Raw genomic sequence first — 12568 nt, forward strand, 5'->3', positions numbered from 1 at the left:
CTGTTTGGACTGGAGTGAATCATTCGTTAAAAATAGAATATATAAAATAGAATATATAAAAAAGTATGTAACGTTTAGGCAAAATAAAATGATGGACCATTATTGGATTTTACATAAATTGCCTACTGTCAGAATTGATTGATTCGAGACTTCAGCATTCGATGCCCATCAAGGACCCATCCTATATCATTCAAGCGATTGAAAAAAAAGAGATAAATCCAGTGCAACCGATAAAGCATCAGAATGCTAGCAAAAGATTTATTAGGTTTATCAATATAAATCTATATATTATACATAATATAATAAATCTGTAGAAGACGCGAAGACTGACATCCGCGCGGACTGAGCGGGCGGAAGCTAGTCAGAAATAAATATCTTTTGTTTTCATTTGCGTATTTTTCTATTTTATAATTTTTTAACACAAACATTACATTTTTTTTATTGAATACAAAATTTGTTTATCCGTTTTATTAGTTAAACTGATTCACTAAGAAATTTAGGTCGAAAAAAATGTATAGAGTTATGCATTTTGTATGGAAAGCTTATTTTTTTTATATTTCGTCCAAATTTCTTTGTAAAAGTTGATCAGTTATATAAACATGAAGTTGAAGATATCAATAGAAAGTATTCGCAAATTTTGTGTACTGATAAAAAAAAATCACCCGGTGTAATTTTCACGAAAATTGTTTCAAATTGTCATTTTTGGTACTTATTACGAATATTAAATTATACGAATGATTTAATTTTTAAAAATTAAGTGGAGCAACTTTCCCTTAGTACATTTGTATTATTTACATATAGGATGACAGGATGCATTTGTTTGCACTACTAGACCAAGCCCTTAACGCTACGATTAAAGGGAACATCGAACAGATGTATCATGTTATTTATTTATGCGTTTTTAATGAGACTAACATATTGGTTGTACTTTATTCAATAACGAAAATATTATGTTATATTAACAGCTAGACAAGTGGAGGTTTTTGTGAAATTTTGTTATTTTTAATGAACTTGTACTATCGTATGGAATATCTTATTTATTATGCTTGTTTGTAGTTTTTGTTCTATTGACGTACTACAAAAGAAAACGTCTTTTTTAATTGAATTATTGTAGACATCAAATTTATTGAAAACAACATGTATTATTATGAAACTTTCATTTTATTAATTTAATTTGCGTTAGTGTATTATTTATATTTTCTTAACAAAAATGCACCATAAAAGAAGTCTTTTATTTATTTCGATCAATTCAAATTTACGACAAAATACATAATGTCTTACTTTCCAGTCAGTATCGTAATACGAATAAAGTCATAATAAAAATTAAGATGCAATTTGTTTTTAAACTCGCTATTAATACTCCATTCCCATTTTAATATTTTTAAAAGACACCGTACGAATTACAAGCATCTACATAAAAGGTTAAATAGGTATAAAATACAAAGTGTGCATGCATTAAAGTTTTATATGCAAACTTGTTTATGCTTTTAAAATTCGCACAGATGCTCAAACGAATTAACATATTTTTAAAAACACATTACGCAAACCATAATGCAATTATTGGAATCGTTAGGACGAGGCAAAGGTCGCGCCGCATACAGCCAAATCGCAAACGTCAAATCATAGACTCAAAAACAATGATAAATAGCGTGCGGTTGTCTATGCCAGCAGCGACCATAGATAATATTCTTGCTTGGAATGACATGTAATAATAATATATGTGAGAACATCATTGTGCTGCAGGCCTTGGGGTGGAGAACGGAAAATAATTTTCCCCTGCATTCAAGCTATAATAACGTTTACCACAAAAGCAAAAAAATGACAATACAGATCCGGACGAACACAATGTGACTACACATCAATTATTATTTTAAAATAACAGTTTTGTCCGTACAAAATTTATTTACGCACTGCTGAGTTCACTGTCAGTGTGCATGTATAGGATGGTGGGAGATTGCTTTTGGGCTTTCTAAATTTCGATGTTTCCAGGAAACTGGTAAGAAGTAGATACCTTTAAAAATAAATCAACTTGTGTATCTTTGAATATAGAGTTTACATAGAGCTTTGAATAACTCAAATCATTTAAATCGTATTTAATAAATTGTGTTAACTGCTAACAAAGATATTATATAGCTTTGAATCAGTTGGATTTAACAGGGTCGTAGCTTCCATGTTTTCATATTTTATTAAACTTATGTCTTGTCCTTAATACAATACAATAAGCTGTATAATACGCAATACGAAGACATGCTTTTCCAATTTTAAATTAATGTTACATGGTAAATATCGGTTACTAAAATCAATCAGTTACGCCAACCGCGTATATGTATAATAACTAGATTTCCGCCCGCGGCTTCGCCCGCATTTTCAAAGGAAAACCCGCATAGTTCACGTTCCGTGGGATTTCCGGGATAAAACCTATCCTATGTGTTAATCCAAGTTACCCTCTATATGTGTGCTAAATTTCATTGTAATCGATTCAGAAGTTTTTACGTGAAAGAGTAACATACATCCATACAAACTTTCGCCTTTATCGCCTTTGTCGTGTGTGATGTGTATCTGCAGTGTATGGTGTGTGTTTGTCAGTGTGTATGTGCGTGTGTGTGTAATGTTACAATACATATAGCCGGTTATAGTTATGCTGTGGACACGAACATCTCGCTCCCATGACATAGCCGGGCCAGTAGACGAGGTGTCCATCCTTGTCGTCCTTGACGGAGGAGCGTGCCCGGGAGCTCTGCAGGCGCCGCCGCCGCCGCCGCACCGCGAGCGAGCCGCACGCCGCGCCACGCCACGCACCAGCCACATGCCACGATGAAGCGCCACGCGTTCGCCACGACCCGAGTATTAAGATTAAGAAAAGTATAGAACTATACGAATACACAGTTAATAAAAGTGGTCAAGGTTAAAAATAAAACACACACATTTCATCACAACTTAATTTTTTTTAATATTAAAAAGCAACACCCTGTACACAACGGCATGTATATGAACATCAATTAAAAAAGCACCGCGCGGAACCGACTCTGTCTGAGGGCGATTCGGAGGTCAAGTATCGTGAGGATAACGAGACTTTAAAGGTTATTTACGAAAAATCACACGTTTAATGTGGTAGCGAGAAATTTTGCGAAAAAAACATCCTGTATATTGGAAATGACAGGGAATATTGTACGCGGAGTGATTTTTATATGTGTTTAGACTTTAGAGATAGTAGTTGTATAAGATAAATCTATAACATATTTGAACGACTTCTAGGTAAAGTTTTAAATAAAATAAAATAATATAGAGATCATGGACTGCTATATTATTCAGGATATTGTTTACGTAATTATTATAAAACTAAATGTAAGTTTGTTACTTAGTACTGCCAAAACTACTGAACCTAACATAACACACAGTTTATTGAATACAAATTAACACAGGGAGAGTTAGGTAATATTCTTTGTTATAAGGCAAGTTTTATTTAGTTAAAGCTAATAATACAACTTACAGTTAGGAACCCTTTTACTAACCTACAAATTCAACACCAAAGAGTGGGTCACTGACATACACAAAATTCATGCATTCACGATTTTTAGATACTGTTATATCTTAAATCTTAAGAACACTCTTAAATGTTAATTCGTTGCACAACTTTGTATGCATTTTTAACCGACATTGCTAAAACGACGTTTTTTAATTCGTTACTTTTTTATGATTTAAAAAATGAGATTTTAGAATATTTTGAAGAAGTTTGTAAACGTAAGAGGATGTTTGCTACTTTTTAGGCAAAAACACGAGCTCGAATATGTATGGAATAAGCACAGATAGAGCCTGGATATGCTACTCTTCCAAGGTATCATACTTATCTCTTTGATGAAAACATTCATTACGTATACTGTAATATAAAAAAAAAAAAAACAAAGTTTTATGAATTCTGCTCATGTGACTACAAGGAAAATGAACGTCAAAATTTGATAAGTGTGTAATTTCAGAGATAATTAATGAAATATCTCCATATTTCTATTTAATTACGACACTAAGTGAATAGATTTCTTTATAATATTTAATTTTATGTCTAATCCATACTAATATTATAAATGCGAAAGTAACTCTGTCTGTCTGTCTGTTACTCAATCACGTCTTAACTACTGAACCAATTTGCATAAAATTTGGTATTGAGATATTTTGATACCTGAGAAAGGACATGGGATAGGTTTTATCCCGGAAATCCTACGGGAACAGGTTTTTCTTTGACTGTGCGAAGCTGCGGGTGGAAAGCTAGTATAGAATAAATACTAGAGAGAGATTAAAGTAAGTAACGAAAAGTAATAGAATTATAATTACACAGTGTCGTTGAAACTTGAAAATATAATAGATCACTAATTGTCAAACTTGCCAAAAATGGTTTCCGAAAAGCAAACAAAAAACTATTACATGGGCCGTTAGTTATGCAAAGTTTGCTAAACGCATAAAAACAGTAATTTAACACAATTACACTAAAAGCTGATTAAAATCTGATACACAATAATCGCGGTCATTAAATAGTTACAGTCTTTCATTTGTTTCGCAACTGGCAACTCTTGTTTTTATTTTTTTATTGTCTATGATATCCGCGCTGTGTTCTGTCACTTTCGATTAATTTTCCCGCCATTTTTATGAATTGCGTGCTTTTTTTCTTGATTTTAAGTTAATTCTGTGCATATTGTTGTAAATTTATTTAGCTGATTTGAGCTATTGAGTAAAGAAATATATTATACAAACTTTTAAAACACTTAAAACGATTTTTGCATGTAGTAATACTGATTAATATGTATGGTTACGAATTACAATCATAAAGCTCTATATTGACGGAAAAGCAAGGATACAACTATAATGTAATCGAATTGTGAATTGCCTCTACCAAAATACTATCTCACGCCTCAAAAACTATCACATATTTACGCAGCAAAGTTTAAAATCACTAATAAACATAAATATTGTAAAACAATAAACAAATTAATTAAATAAACATGCTAAGCTGTGTGGTCGGCAAAATTAAACCATGCTACAATCACTCATATTCTCGCAGAACTAGTTTCTCACACATGCACATTAACACACATACACACAACGTAATCACAAACGCACACATAAAAAAATGATATGCATCAACTTACCAAGTAATTATATGTTTACAAACACATTGTACCTTTACCGTAGTGAGTAGGGATGTGCTGTTGATCGATGTTTGTAATTATCGATGAGAAATTTGGCGGTTTAAAACTTGGTTGTGTTAAATCAGCATCGATGTATAGATACCTACATACAAAGTATATTTGGTTGTATTTTCGTAGTCCTAGAAGTTTTCACTTATACCTAGGTACGTTCAAAATAAGTATAATAAGTTTGCACTATGGTTGCACTTGCAAATTTGTTTGAATTAACCTATAATACATCTAATTATGTTGTATTAATTTAATAATTAAAATAAATAACAATGAATAAAATATGCATAAAAAAATAAACGAGTGCGGCTAATAAATATACTATTTAAAAAAAATCGCTATAAAATGAACTCTTAAACAGATCAAAGCCTTAAACTTAACCTCTACAATCTACATTTCCATTTACTCAAAACCGAAAAAAAAATAATCACGAAAAAAATCGATTCGAATTTTTTATCGATTCACCATTACCGATAACCACAACACTACCAGCTCTCACGTAGACAGACTGTTATCACTGTAATGACAGATCGGGTACGTGCATACTTTATCTGTGCTTGTAAATGCCGCGAAAATCGACCTTATAACCTTATAGCATTTAAAAACTGTACATAATATGTATAGGCTTTCAAAATGTATGGGATGTGAATCGTCATAACAAATCCAAAATGTCTAGGAGCTTCGAGGTGGGAAATGTCAGCGAAATTTTATCAAATACTAGCTGCGCTTCGCGGTTTCACCCGCGTGGCTCCGCTCCTGTTGGACTGTTGGTCTTAGCGTAATGACTTAGTTTATAACCTTCCTCGATAAATGGGCTATCTAACACCGAAATAATTTTTCCTGAGAAACTCTTCAGAAAGCTTTATACAGCTTGTCCAATAAGGGGCACTGTAAGGGGCAGATGCATTATACATCTGTTTCACTGATCGATTTTCTTTCACAAGTAGGTGATCAGCCTTCTGTGTCCTACCAGACCGAGACATTTTTTTTCTTCGTCTCCACCGGGAATCGAACCCAGGACCCCTCGGTTCTACGCTCACGCGTCAACCACTGGTGACTGTACCAAGGAGGCGGTCCAATATCTACTATGAACATTATAAATAAATCACGTTTTAAATCCGTTAAAACTTAAAAGTTAAGATTCAATACAAGATACACACACATCTAACTAACGAGATTATGAACTAGGAAGGCAATTACGCAAACGGTAAAGAAACATTACTTTGAGCAAAATAATTACATTCTTATCTAAACCATCTATGCAAGACTTTCGTTTTCAAAATCCATTTTTTGTTGATACATTGTTATGAAATAAGCGGACTATTTAATTAATTTATATGTAAGACTAGCCGCTTCTCCCGGCTCCGTCTGGATTTACTTGAGATTGAAGGCAAAAAATGCCTAATAAAGCATACCTATTGTTAATTGTTATGAACTCAGAAATAGGTAACCATCGTTACGAAACAGGCATGACATGTCCAAGAACCCGCACTTGGCCAGCGTCCTAGATGGTTACCAAATACATGATCTCTATTTCCAATGATGTAAAATTTTTCCATACTGGAAATAATACTGCTTTAAGCCATCATGGTAACCTCCTGAAACCTCATACGAAGCCTGTGTCACTATATGAATATATTTGAAATAGACAGAAACTATTTTAGTTATTATACATTATGTCTAATATAATTACATAAAAATAATAACTTGACGCATACATCATAATAATTCAAGGAAAAGATACGAATCGGTAATAAATTATAAAAATTTAAATATTATCTCGCATCGGACGAAGTACCAGGCGCGCATAAGGTATTGGAGATGGATCGGCCGTTTTCCGCGATCTATAAGAAATAAAACCGGTCAAGTGCGAGTCGGAATACTGCAATAAATTCTACCAAAATAGATAATTAATATGGATAGAAAGAAGACTAGCTTCTTACAACAAGCCCTATTTCATGTGCCAAATATAGAGGTAAAAGAGGTTATATTTTAAGTTAATATTCTTGTTTAATACATCGGCAAATATTTCATCAAATTCGTTTCAGTAGTTTTTGCGTGATACGTGTACAAACATACAAATAACAGAGGTATATAAAAGTTAAGGTTAAAACTTAAAATGCCTACGAAATTGTTATAGCTACATAAATTATAGCCCTTATAATAAGTAAAACAGTGACAATTTAAGTTGTTTCATCCCTACATTTTTTAGGCATAATGTGTAAGATAGATACCTACCCGATTTTTTTTTATTTAATAGCGCCCATACTGTGCGTAACTATAGCCTTTGGAAGAACAAATAATTTAAACTGTTTATTTTGAAAACTAGCGGTCCGCCCCAGCTTCGCCCGTGGTACATATTTACGTTTTCTCTACATAAAAACCATCCTCGTACTTCAAGGAATATAATAAAAAAAGAATTATCGAAATCGGCTCAGCCGTTCTCGAGTTATGCGCTTACCAACACATTTTGCGATTCATTTTTATATTTTGAAAATAAGGTAGTCGATAGTAGGTTGATAAATTAAAAATTACTTACTTTTCACAGAATAACAATTATTATTCCAATATATTTAATCAATAACCAACCTAATCCATCAGATAACTTAACTATTAGGATATATACAGGACTATTACTACAAAGACGTATTGCATTGTAAGTACACAGTAAACTCAAGGTCCCGTTTATTAGATCACAACATTTTCTCACGTTATTATGCGCAAATACTACGTACCTAGGTTTACGATTAAAGTTTATAACGTATCTATTAAATACAAGAGTTTATTTTACAGTTTTGTAATCTAAAAAGGATTAAGTTACATTTAAAAATATATGTCCTAAGTTGAAATAGGTTATCGTTTTATTATTAATAATGATCCTATACCTAAAAGTTGAACTTGATCCAATAATTGACTCGAAAAACGTTATTCTAGCGAATACACATACCTATTTCATAGAAATCGTTCAAGCCATTTTATAGGCGTATTTACGAACCCTATGACAAATAATAAGATCTTCAATACCATAATTTATAAGCTAGTTTCCTATCTGCGACTTCGCTTGAGTATTTCTTGTTAAATTGAGCTTTCCGTACGTTTTTCCGTACGTATTTCCTATCTGCGACTTCGCTTAAGTATTTCTTGTTAAATTAAGAGCTTTCCGTACGTTTTTCCGTACGTATTTCCTATCTGCGACTTCGCTTAAGTATTTCTTGTTCAATTGAGCTTTCCGTACGTTTTTCCGTACATATTTCCTATCTGCGACTTCGCTTAAGTATTTCTTGTTAAATTGAGGTTTCCGTACGTTTTTCCGTACATATTTCCTATCTGCGACTTCGCTTAAGTATTTCTTGTTAAATTGAGGTTTCCGTACGTTTTTCCGTACATATTTCCTATCTGCGACTTCGCTTAAGTATTTCTTGTTCAATTGAGCTTTTCATACACTCAAAATGCACTACTTACTTATTATAAACACTATTTTAATTATTATTATCATTGCGTCGTCTCACGTCCGTGAGTCGGATCTTAAAGGGATCTTGTTGAAAACCAGCGCCAGGCATAATATGCCTGGCACATGCTGAACTTGGTCCTTTTTGGCGATACGGGGGCACTTTCATATTACATTGATTTATTTTTTGTTTTATTTTATTATTGTTTTCCATTTCTTTTTTGTATGTTTTTGTTTTGCTTTTATTAATGTTTTGTGATGATTGTGTCTTACTGATTGCCGAATAAACGTATTTTCTTTCTTTCTTCTTTCTTTCTTCTTTCCGTACGTATTTCCGTGGTATTTCCTATCTGCGACTTCGCTTAAGTATTTCTTGTTCAATTGAGCTTTCCGTACGTATTTCCGTGGTATTTCCTATCTGCGACTTCGCTTAAGTATTTCTTGTTCAATTGAGCTTTCCGTACGTATTTCCGTGGTATTTCCTATCTGCGACTTCGCTTAAGTATTTCTTGTTAAAGAGAGCTTTCCGTTTTTTCCTACATGAAAAATCTTCAAGTTTTATTTCCACTAAAAAAAATCTTCCATCTATAGGTACAATAGAATTCTTTCAAATACATATATTCAGATAGTTCTACATTTAGCATGCCTATAGTATGACTAGCAAACGCGGCGAACTCCGTTTCGCCACCACATTTCATTTTTTCCCGCTTTTCTGTTGAAATTTTCTTTGCTATAAACCTCACGGAGCCCGAGACCTTTCCAACGAATGCAAAACCGTGGAAATCGGTTCGTGCGTTCTGGAGTTATAGCGTCAGGAAGGAAAATCCGACTTAATTTTTTTATAGTAGACTAGCTGCTCCGCGCGGTTTGTGGCGGAGTGTGGCTCCACTCCTGTTGGTCGTAGCGTGATGATACATAGCCTATAACCTTCCTCGATAAATGGGCTATCTAACAGTGAAAGAATTTTTCAAATCGGACCAGTAGTTCCCGAGATTAGCGCGTTCAAACAAACAAACAAACAAACTCTTCAGCTTTAAAATATATAGTAGATTTATAATATACAAGGACTAACTTATTGACTAATATTTAAAAGATAACTAAATACCATCTCACACCGTACTTTATAAAAGAAAGATACAGAATATATATTATTGAGATAATATTAATCGAATCGACTCCTATTTATTTAAAGATGGCCAATTAATTATTTGAATCCCCTTTAATATTACTTCTGTAAGATAAAACAAGCTATCTATTTAAAGTTTGTATCATAGAGCTTTGACTTCAATAAAAGACGCAGGTTGGATTGTGTAAAAACTTAACTAAAATTTCATATTATTCACATCAGCTCTTCTGCAATAAGGCTCTAGGAAACCATCGTTAGTAAAAGTAAAAGAAAATAATAAAAATGTCTCTCAAAGTAACAATTCTTCAATTTCTAACCTACTTCCTAATGCAATTTGGACAAAAAAAAACCTAATGCACCCCAATTTTCCAGCACGATGAGTTTCACACGACACAACTAAGTACAGACAGCAACGAAATCTTAGAATTGTGACTAATTCGAATATAATTGTGGCTAGCCACTTCCGCTATGAAAAAAAACACAATCGTCCGCTTGCGTGTTTCATAGAAACAATGCCGAAAAAATATAAGTAGCTTGCGCACACAATTTTCGACCTTATCCACACCAAAAATCCAACAAAGCATAGTACCATTTCACACGCGATTTATTTTAAATATTTCAAATTGTGTTTAAGATTGAAAATCGCTTGGGAAAAACGGTTTCTCTCCGTGTGAACTTGTTTTTAAATCGATCGCGTGACTCTTGTGTCCAAATAAAAAATTGCTATCATTCTCAGTTTTGGATATCGTAATGCTGAGGTTATGTTGGATGTATATTTAAAACTAACTTGTATAAATCTATGTAATATCAAGATAATCCCGCCAATTTTCCATTCAAATACTGAATTGGACATGAAATTGATTCAAGTCAAAGAAATATATATGTATAAAAAAGTGTCTCGTCTTAGGTAGGTACTACCTATCTAAATGTACAAAAAAATTAAATCAAAAAGTACAAACTTCAAAGAAGTGTCTTCGAATAACAAGTGATCACAACATTTCATATACCTAGGTTAAAAAGTTATACTCCCTTATTCCAACAAATTTCTTATATCCTGAATTCGCTGAGTAGATAGGTATAGGAAAATTAAATAAAGCCTTTTTTGTTTCTTTGCCTTTCACGTCGATTCAGAAAGATTTAATAGTATGATTTTTGTATTTAAAGACAGGAGGCTACAGAATGATATAGGCTAATTTTACCGGGGTGTAACATTTCATTTCCACAAGAAATTTCCTTTACGAGCGGAAAGCATAAGTTTATAAATTACTAGTCACCAACCCCGGGAGCAATTATGCATTTTATATACTTATATACCTACTTTACTTTAGAATCACTCTATCTATTTACAAAAACCTGCAGGAAAATCGTTGCGTAGTTTTAAAGATCTAAGACTGCGGAAAGCTTCTTTGTGTCATACAATCCTACTAAAATTCTAAATGCGAAAGTTTGTCAGGATGGATGGATGTTACTATATCACGCAAATACTATTGAATCGATTACAATAAATTTGGTATGTAGGTAGCTGAAGACACAGAATAAGACATAGGCTTCTTTTTATCCCGGTTATCCCACAGGAACGGGAACTATGCGGGTTTTTCTTTATAAACCTCGGGCGGAAATCTCTAGTCTCTAATTTTAATATAATGTCGCTCCGACGCAGCGTGAATGACAAACAAACACACAATTATAATATAAGGATTATCTAAAACAATTTACTCAATAATGTTAATAAGCTGATGAAGGTCTCGTATTGTATACAATTAACCCGAGCGAGATCAAGTGGCCTCATTATTTTGCGATCCGATCCCTTGGGGTGGGTTATATCGGGTGAACCGTTCGTTTAATGTTTAACGCATGTTTTTTTGTATAGAAAATATTTACAAAAAAAGTAAATAAAAAATAAATGTAAATGTAAAAATGTTATGTCGATTATTTTTATATGATGGATATAGCTCTATTTTTTGCTCTAATTTTGGAAATATTACTTTCATAGACGCGGATTACGGTTCGTAATAATAATTTCTTTGAATGTAAATTACATTATTCGATTATTACATTATAAGAACATTACATTACATTATGTAATGTATGTTTCTTTGTTTATTAACTACTAGTGGTCCGCCCCGGCTTCGCCCGTGGTACCTACATGTTTAAACTATCCTATCTCTCAAGTTGGATCGAACTGCACATGGTGTGCGAATTTTATTATAATCGGTTAAGTGGTTTAGGAGTCCATTGAGGACAAACATTGTGACACGAGATTTATAATATATATATTAAGATTAAGCATAGTAAAATGTGCATATAGCACTTTTTAAACGTACTAATTTGCTATTAAATCCTCTTCATTTGTTATTATTGAAATTGACTCTACATACAGTCAATAAGACCTTTGTATGTTGCTCTTGCATTTAACATAACTCTATTGTTCAAGTTACATTCTAAAGCCCATCTTTCTAAATCTATAATATAAAAATGAATCGCAAAATGTGTTGGTAAGCGCATAACTCGAGAACGGCTGAACCGATTTCGATAATTCTTTTTTTATTATATTCCTTGAAGTACGAGGATGGTTCTTATGTAGAGAAAACGTAAATATGTACCACGGGCGAAGCCGGGGCGGACCGCTAGTTTATCATATAAATCTTCCATATCCATACCCGCTAATTCACAAGCCTCCAATAATTAAAGAAAGCAGTCTAAAGTTAAATCAAACGCGAAACGTAAATTCAAACCCCATAATTTGTACAGATAAAATTGAGCCCAATTAGGCCCTTTCAAATTTCAACCATATGTCTAAATTATCTG

General features: G+C 33.0%; 1 protein-coding gene and 1 long non-coding RNA gene across 4 annotated transcripts in view; one reads left to right on the forward strand and one right to left on the reverse strand.

Moving 5' to 3' along the window:
• The window catches only part of LOC149476246 (uncharacterized), a 134028-nt gene extending 124101 nt beyond the window's left edge, over nt 1–9927 (reverse strand). Inside the window, exon 1 of the long non-coding RNA XR_016317882.1 lies at nt 9613–9927. This is a non-coding gene — a long non-coding RNA (uncharacterized LOC149476246). The remainder of the gene's footprint in view (nt 1–9612) is intronic.
• Nucleotides 1–12568, forward strand: part of Dll (homeotic protein distal-less) — a 93835-nt gene that overhangs the window by 62665 nt on the left and 18602 nt on the right. The gene's annotated exons all lie outside the window — the stretch shown is intronic.

The sequence above is a fragment of the Colias philodice genome, chromosome 28, assembly GCF_061535455.1.
Source record: "Colias philodice isolate Cphi_HAF_F1 chromosome 28, ilColPhil1 Martin Lab GWU primary, whole genome shotgun sequence".
Lineage (NCBI taxonomy): Eukaryota > Metazoa > Arthropoda > Insecta > Lepidoptera > Pieridae > Colias > Colias philodice.